This window comes from Bidens hawaiensis, unplaced genomic scaffold, assembly GCF_021521415.1.
Source record: "Bidens hawaiensis isolate Kalapana, Puna unplaced genomic scaffold, B.hawaiensis_p1.1 tig00019034_1, whole genome shotgun sequence".
Taxonomy (NCBI): domain Eukaryota; kingdom Viridiplantae; phylum Streptophyta; class Magnoliopsida; order Asterales; family Asteraceae; genus Bidens; species Bidens hawaiensis.
The window spans coordinates 325,224-333,749 of record NW_027492890.1 but is presented as its reverse complement, the minus strand read 5'-3'; positions in this window follow the sequence as shown (position 1 = coordinate 333,749).

Below are 8,526 nucleotides of genomic sequence, written 5' to 3'. Positions count from 1 at the left end.
TCAAGTCGAGTTATTTGATCCTAAATGATTATGATGTTTATAGTTGTAAATTATGAGACTCGAGTAGAGTATAGAAAGTGGAAGGTGAAGAATTCAGGTCACTGATATTCAGTGTTCTAAATGCAAACCAAAACCAACCGCCACAATAAGTTGCAACTATAGATCCACCAAGTAACCAACTATCAATGATCAACAAACTACAATTAAAAACAAAACGAGCTTCAAATTACTCACCCAATCCTTGAAAAATCTAGTGTCCCATACCGGCTCCGTGAAGTTGGATTGGATGTGGGTGGTTGGGCCGGGATGACGGAGTAGTTGATTACGGTTGTCGATGTCGGATTGGTTGAGTGGGAAGGCGTCGCGTTCGGTGTGTTGTGACATTTTGCGGTGGCGATTGGACGGATCTGCTGGTGGTGGTGGCTTTAGACTACAGCATGCTGGTGGAGAGTTTGCGCAAAGGAAAAGAAAAGAAAGAAAGACGATAGACTCTTTTGACTTAAAAAAACAAACTAAACTGAATTGCTCCTAACGGCTTTGTTGTAACATTTGTATTTTGTGATTAATAAATAACGGAAAGTTTTGTTGTTATCGGGTGTCGTTAGTTTTATGGTGTGCATGTTTGTATTTGGATAAGGATTTGGTTTGAAAGGGCAGTGGGTGGTGGGGCCCATAGCACTCTATATGAGGCCATCCCCACCCTTCCACCATTTCTTTACACACACACTAGAAAATACACACTTTCTTTCTAAGCGTTCTGGATTCGGATCCAAGCAAGAGTAAGGAAGATTTCGGTGTTCAAGTGCCTTCGAATGGCAAGAACACGTCCAGATCTACAATCCGAACCAAACCCGAAGAAAAAGGTGAGTTTTAGTTTAAAAGGTTAAGTTTTTACGGTTAATCTTGACATGCAAACCAATAGAAGGATAGATCGGGGTGTAAGATGGAAGAAAAATATGAACTTGATAAGTTATAACCCCACGAGAGTGTTATATGGTGAAAATGTGATGTTCGGGTCTTATAAAACACAAGTATACAAAGTTGATGCAACCCAAAACCCATAAAAAGAGTAGGATCGGGCCCTAAGGAAGATACAATGGGAGAAATGGCTTTAAAATGGTAAAATCAACGCAAGGCAGGAATTTCGCATGACCAAGCGAAGTGAAAAAGTTTCATGCGAAGCGAAAAAGCATGCGAAGCGAAATTCTTCCATGCGAAATTTTATCAACCCCAGCCAGGGGCGCTGCCCCTTGGACCCTGCTAGGGGCTGCCGCCCCTAGACCCAGCTACCAGGGGCGCTGCCCCCGGACCCCCGTTAGTTGAGGGTTTCATTAATATAGATGTATGAAGTAGTAGTAATAGATAATTAACACTCGTGATGTGTTACACAGTTAGTCGTGCACAACTCAGGAAGGGATTACTATTAACAGGTGAAAGAAACAGAACCCAGGTGAGTTCTAGCCCCTTTATCTGTTATGTTTTCGTGGCTGTGTGCATACTCCTATGTGATAGTTGTTAATACACCTACCTTAAGTGGTAAGCGTATGACATGTGTATGATATGTGTATGACGAAATATTGAATGTTATTATGGAATGCTTATACGAATGAATATGTGTATATATGTATATACATGACTAGAAGTATGTATAGCATGCATGTAAGAGAATGAATGTATGATAGAGTGAAGAGACATGTATGGTTATTCGGGATAAAGGGACCAGACCCTAATAATATCTGAGACAGAAGGGACCAGACCCTAATAATATCTGAGACAGAAGGGACCAGACCCTGACAATATCTGTGATGGTAGAGATAGAATAGCCTATGGTATACCATAGGGAATTATGAAAGAAAGTATGAACGATCGAATGAATGTTTGAATGTATGTAAAGTATGAAAGAAATAATAGTAAGTAAAGCATGAATACGTATCTTCGGACACGTATGAGTAAAGTAGGAATGTTTAGAAGTAAGAATGTAAGAACGAATGTAATATGTGTCTTCGGACATATATATAAATGTGTAAGAATGAGAATGAAATGTATGTTACCTGCTTAACTGGAACTCACTCAGCGTAGCTGACTTTTAGTATGTACGCAGTTAAATAGATTAAAGGAGCTTGCTTGAGGATGATCCATGGCAGGGACCGGGAGACTGGCATCTCGAGATGGAAGTATTTTGAATTTATATTATATGTATTAAGACCAGAATTGATGTTTTGTAATGTAATGTATGAAGTTTTAATTATTCCGTGAAAGTTTTTAATTAACTCTGATTTTAGAACTGTGTTTATGAGTAAATCCAACACTAAAGTAGGGTTACCGGGAACGGGGCCTTACATTTGTTCCAAAGTTTGAGCTATATATTAAACTAGTTTTCAGACCCGCGCGTTGCGCTGGGTTCTGAAAAGAGTATTGTAGAGTGATAAGAGATTGCATTGTAAGTCATAATATAAGTTTTAGTGAGTTGCTTTGGCCATTTACAAAATATGGTTTGTGTTAAGCCTAGTAGCCATCTAAACACCCGCCTAGTTTTGAATTTGCATCATTTGCAAAACAGGGATGTTGTAAATAGCCTGCTGACTATAAAATGCAATTAGATGATGGACACCACTAAATGTATAGTTGAAACAAAAATACTTATAATTTACCTTAACTGGAAACAAAGTTCAAACCATGTTGTAAAAGCTTGCGCAGAATGTGACAATTAAGGAGTCGCCGGTAGGACTACAACCGCTCCCCGCTACCTTGTTGATTAGCACCCCATCACTGCTGCAAAATTGCAAAAAGTCACTTCCACCTTCGCCACTCTCTTCTCGATTATCCCTGTTGCCCCCTTCCTCTAACTATAGATTTTTTCAATAATCATTTTAGAGCAAAAATAAAAGCTGCATCTCAAATTATAAACAAAAAGAATTTCATAAGTGATAAAGTTTAACTGCCATGTACCTTACAATTATGCTAAGATTAATTGTAAGAGTACTAATAGAATGAATACAAATATATTAAAGATAACAAACCTTATGACAGATGAAGTTAACATTCAAGATGAGACCAGAGTACCAAAAATACAAATTGTCATTATATACCAAACTGAGAACTTAAAACAAATGTGTAATTTTCAATGAATAATGCAATCCAATAAATTGAAAATATATAAATAATAGCAAACCTTGTTTGTAAACAAAGCAAAAACCGCATTCCAAACCGCAAACATGTTTGAAACAACATTTAAAGATGAACGTATATTGTCATTATACAAAACATTTATACTATGTGCTTATAAGAATACAGAGTACAGTGAGTATGAAATAAGCAAACTACATTACAATAGAGAGTATCCCCACTCACAATAACAACCAAGAATCCAAGTATTTGAAACCAAAAACTAATGGCTCATGTCCACTACATGGCTGCAACATAGGTTGCCATGACAAAAAACGGACCCATAAACCATATAAAACAATAACATATTCACCAACGAACATTAAAACTGAAGAGTGGATCTCCCTCAGTCGAACCCAATAAGGTCAAGGAGGCGGCCAGAAAACCTAGGTTCAACGGCCAACAGTTCCCCACAGCAGACCACTGCCGCCACCAATAGCTAGGGTTCAAGGATGACCGACCGTAACGGCAGTCGGGGAGGCTTCAGAAAGTTATGTTTAACAGTCATACCTCCACACAACATAACACCACGCCATCTTCCCCCAGGATTCGGAATTTGAACCAGGCGGCGACGGCTACAATCGGTGAGAGCGTTGTACATCGTCCACAACTAATAGATGACTTGTTTACCCGCATTTGAAACTATAATAATCCGGAAGCTCCCATCCCCATTCTCATCATCTTTAGATGCATGATGTAAGTCACTATTCTTTTGTTCTTGGCAGAATTATTCCTTCTTGTAGAAAGTATATCAATTACCTTTGCCACTTGATAAGTGAGAACTGAGAAGAGTAACCCAATGTCAAAAGAACGAATAAGAACCAAGCAAGGATTACACCACCGTCGACGGTCAGATGGTCATCGGAAACGTAGAATCAAGGGTTAATTGTCTGTTTGGTGTAAATGTATGATTTTGAAAGAACCGAAGACGACACGCAAATAAACCAACCGGGAGGCACTTGTAAAGTTATGAACATGGAGAAGCCAGAAATGAACATAAATTATACGATAATATTTGCTGGAAACACAACCCATCAATGCACAAAAACAAAGGAACAGTATAAATGTGTGTCATAAGAAATTTGATATTTAATATATATAACAATTTTAATAATCTATATCTATATTATATTATTAAGAAAGAGTGAAGGATAAGCAAGGTAATTTCACAATTAGAAGACAAGGACAAAAAAGACAATTCATAATTATACAAAAAAAGTAATTTGACAATACCTTCATTCGTTCTTAAATAAAGTGTTTGGTGCAAGTAGATGAAGTTTCATCCGGTTGTTAAATTACGCTTCAATCCTTTAGGGATACAAAACATTAAATTAATTGCTTCATTCATTCAAGGATGCAAAAGGTTTATATGTGAAGTTAGTTGATTGCCCCATTAATCAATACAATATTATAAAATTAATTGTTTCATTCATTTTGTTAGTGTTTGTATGAAGTAATGATAGGTGGAATGGAATAAATCATTCCAAAGAAATGAAATAAAACTAGTTTGGTTGTCATTCATCAATGAAATAAATTATTTCTAAGAAATGCAATTCCTTTCATATATAGCAATTTTGGTTCCTTAGTAAAAGGTGATTTTTCTTTTATTCCTTTAAGGAATGAAATGAAAAATGAACAATTATTATTATTATTATTTTATTATAGTATAAGTATTATTAAATTATAATAATTATTATATTTTTATTATTATATCGTATCATGTTATTACCGTTCCATTAATGATAAAAATATTATGTGTGTATAGTTTACTATTTAATAAAAAATAATAACAAAATTATGATTCATTTTATTTCTACGTGGTAACCAAACAAAACAATGAAATGGTAATAATTCATTTCATTCCTTTGTCCATTCCATTCCTCCGTTCATTCCATAACCCTATACCAAACAGGCCCTTAGGGATAGAAAAGTTTATCTTTGACGTTAAGTTAGTATACATTGGCCAACTAATTTATATACTTGCTTATATTATAGTTTTTATTTTAATAGTTTTACATCCTTTTATATATGCTTATATAATACAACATCGGTGTGAAGGCCAAAATAAAAAAAGAATTAAAAAAAAACAAACATGAGACATTGCTAGATTAATTGTGCATTCAATTGTATCTTCAATTCCCTATTTCCTCCTCAATACCTCTCGCAAACTCTTCATCTTCGTCTTTCAAAACCGCTACGTTGCAATCAATAGCCAACTGTTATCTTCAGTGGTAAGTATGACTAATGGTTAGTTGCAATTGCTTCAACGCCTCACAACAACCAAACCGAACCAACTAAGATGTACATTTTGTTTTGTTTGATTAATTTGGATCTAAATTCTATTACGGCGACCATTTGTGTGTGGGAGATTTTTGCTATATTATACATACTAGGATGGTGCCCGTGTTAGACACGGGTAGAATAAATTTAAAACGTAATATATATATATGTATATTATAAATCTAGTAAAATGCAATTGTTATATTTATATAAAAAAAGATACCTTTACATAAATTATGAGACATTAAATTGTTACTTTAATTCAAATACAAAACCATACAAATACTAACAAATATAAATAAAAAGTTAAAACATCTTTATAACTTATAACATGAGAACAAAAAACATAAATAGATTAATAGGAATAGATTAAATATCAATTCTATTAACCATTAGTATAAAAAAAATCATGCAGTTAAACCCTAAATCCAATAACAGTGAATTCTGTTCTTCACAAAAATCGATTAAACACTAAAATATAAATCATACCTGATAATTGCAAACGATTATATTTCATGTTGTTTGGATTATGAAACCGACAAATCATGAAGAACCGGCTATAGATGAGGCGAAGAAACTGGTTACAAACAATGGGGAGCGTCATGATTTTTGAACAAAGCATGTGGCTTTTAAAGAAGAAACGATGAACAATTTAAACCTAGTAAATTTAATAAGTTTTTTTAATTCTAGCAATAATTTGAATAATTAATATCAGAATTATATTAATAAGTTACAAAAATATAAAAGTCAATATCGTTGATTAAAATTTATTGTAAATATGTGGAAATTAGATTTATGAAAGGTTGATGACATGGAAGCCTATGTGGACAACCTAGGTGAATGACATGTGGACAAAACTATGTTGCTTTAATATATTAGTTAGATTTGTGTTTTTTTGACAGTCTTGATTAATCCATGCTCTACCCTGGCCAAAAAGGTTTGGGAGAGCCGATTAAGCTTACAACAACGATGGTAAACCAGTTGCTTTGTAGTCGTTGTCATCCCATTCACAGGTAATTTTAAAACAATTTCCACTTACAATTTTTTAGATTTATTAATTGAACTTTTTTTAAAGTTTTACTTTCACATGTCTAAGATGAGTTATTCAATTGCTTCAATGGGTTGTGGTTAGTTTAAACTTCATTTCCCATGTACACACCAAATGTTTGATAAAATGCATGTTACAGTTTTTGTAGTTTAGTTGAATGTTTTGAGTGTTTGGATTTAAAGGGTTGTTGTAGACAAGTGTTTAATGAAACTTTCCATTAGATTATTTGTAATTTAATTAGAGTATTTGAATGTTTTGTGGTTAAAAGATTGTTGCGCATCAAGTGCTTGATGAAAGGCTTCAATTCATTTTTTCAGGTTGTAGAACCGGTAGGAGGACCGTTGAGTTTGGGAGGACGTATGTCGTGAGGCCAAAAGCGAAGCACCAAGCGACCGTTGTTTAGTTGCATGGCCTTGGCGATAACGGGTCTAGGTAGATTTAATATTTGTTAGAAGTTAACATTAGTTTTGTGCACAAAATCAGTAAACCACTAATCCAGCTTTGTGTTTGACCATTTGACTTGTTTCCTTTTTAGCTAAATTTGGTTCTCCTAGATTATTATTATTATTATTATTATTATTATTATTATTATTATTATTATTATTATTATTATTATTATTGTTGTTGTTGTTTTATGTAGCTTGCTGAAAATTATGACCCAACGTATGGTGGATTTTGGTCAGTCCACAAGTTTCCCTGCATGTCAGAGCCACAGGCAATGCTATACCAGTCAAACAAATTAAGGGAATTGGGAAAAACAGGTGAAGCTGAAAATTTTCTAAAAATGGTGTCATTTAGCTTGCAGTGCATGGCTGGCATGGTTAGTAATTTACACAAATTTAAGGGTGTTTATATTTGAATCATAAGACTGATTATTTAATTATTTGCATAAGTACTTATTTACCCCTCTTTTATACCCATTTTTATTTGTTAATAATACTATTTAGAATAATATTATATGACTCCTGGTTGGTAAACTCGTTTGTTCTGATCATGATTTTGATTAATGACAATGATTGACAGTTCCACATTTTGAGAAGATGTTGTGCGATCATGGTCAACTTGCCAACGTGTATCTTGATGTTTTCTACATCACAAAAGTTGTCTTCTACTTGTGTGTGGCTTGTGATATTCTTAATTATTTGAAGAGAGACATAATTGAAGCTAATGGGGAAATCTTTTCTGCTGAGGATGCTGAATCTGGAAAAAACCCTACAAATAAAAAGGAAGGTGCTTTTTATGTGTGAACCGCCACTTGTTTACTTAACTTAAATGCATTTATTTATTTATTTATTTATTACTAATTAAGGTGAATAGATCTAAATCTTTTTGGGTTCAAACTGTGCGAACCATGAACCAAATAGATACTTGGGTTTTCTATATAAAAAATGGAAACCTAGAACAATATTGTTTCAAATGTTTGTATTTAAAGAAATTCTTGGCGTTAGCTGTAAAAAACTCTTTGATGCCAGATGAAAGCGGCCTCGACTCCATCTTGACGATAAGGTCATATAAGCTTCTTCAAATTTCATTTTTATTTCTTGTATCTAGATTGTAGATGTGATCAAACTCGTGAGAGGGGTGGGGCGGGTTGGGGCTAATGGCCAACACTTCTTTCAATTCTTTTGTATTTTGTAGATAACTGGTGCATGTTTTATGATAATAAGAGCCATAGTACTAAACTATTAAAATAATTTGTTTTTAATAAAATGATTTAAGATATTGAAAGCATTTGGAAACACACTAGGTTACTATTAACCCAATTAATCTATTCCATTTTTAGTTGATTTTGACGTGTGACATGTTTGACCCATTATGAGTAATAAAGAACCGAATTGACCCATTTCTATATAGATGGGCTCTCTTGTTATTTTTGCTAACAAATTTGATAATTTTGCAGGTCATCGTATCTTGGAACAGACTTGCGATTTCCTCATTTGCTAGAGCGTCTAAAATTCTCAGAACTGAATCCGAGGACACATTATCCTGCTTTCCTGTTGCCGAACTAACGTAAGATTGATTCTTTGTAAAAA